The sequence below is a fragment of the Aptenodytes forsteri genome, unplaced genomic scaffold (assembly GCF_000699145.1).
Source record: "Aptenodytes forsteri isolate BGI_AS27 unplaced genomic scaffold, ASM69914v1 Scaffold168, whole genome shotgun sequence".
Lineage (NCBI taxonomy): Eukaryota > Metazoa > Chordata > Aves > Sphenisciformes > Spheniscidae > Aptenodytes > Aptenodytes forsteri.
The window spans coordinates 441,339-442,242 of record NW_008796047.1 but is presented as its reverse complement, the minus strand read 5'-3'; positions in this window follow the sequence as shown (position 1 = coordinate 442,242).

Genomic DNA, 904 nt, shown 5'->3' with positions numbered 1-904 from the left:
TCCCCCCCCCCCCCGCCGCTGGCGGGGAGCCGGGGCAGCTGCGGGAGCGCCAGGGTGCCCGTGCCCAGCACAACACAAGGGCAAGGCAGGCAGTGAGGAGGAGGAGGAGGGAGAGGGGAGGAAGGCTGGGGGTTCCTGCCCACCCCACCCCCCCGGCGAGGGGGTTCGTGCAGCCTGGCCCCTGGCCCGCGTGCTGGGCGCTGATGGCTTTGGCGGCTGCGAAAAGTCAAATCCGGATTTCCTCGGGGTGGGGAGGAGGGAACTGGCCTCTTCCCGCTGCGGCGGCAGCCCTCCCCACGGCCCCCCCGGGATGTGCCGTGCAGGGGGGGCCGGCACCCCGGCAGCCTGGCGAGCCACCGCCGGCACGTGGTCTGTCCGTCTTTCCATCCCTCCCTCCATCGCTCTTCCCCTTCCCGTGCATCCCTGCCCAGCACCTTTTTCTTCCCGCTCCGGCAAAGCGCCGTGCGTACCCGCAGCATCGCCCCGGGAAGGGGGCACGGCATTACCCCCCCTCGCCCCACTCCCCCTCGCCCTCCTGGCCAGGAAAATCCCAAACACGCGCCTGGCCGGCCTTATCTCGGCGAGCAAGGGAGCGTGCAGGGGGGACCTGCCAGCGAGGGCTGCCGGGGAGATTGGAGGTTGTCATGGGGAGAGAGGCTGCCATCAGGGCGGTGGCTCCCTGCCTGCGCCAGATAAGGTGTCCCCGCGTCCCCTGGCCGGGGGGGGACGGGAACCGTGCCCGAGCTGGTTGTGCAGCCCCGGCACCCCTTGCCAGCCCTTCGGCTCCGTCGCGGCATCTCTCCGCACCCCTGGCTCAGGCTTGTTTTCCTTCTCCGCCAGCATCCGCATCCACCCGTCCCCGCACCCACCCTCCCGCCGGCCTCTGCCGCTTCCTCTGCCTCCT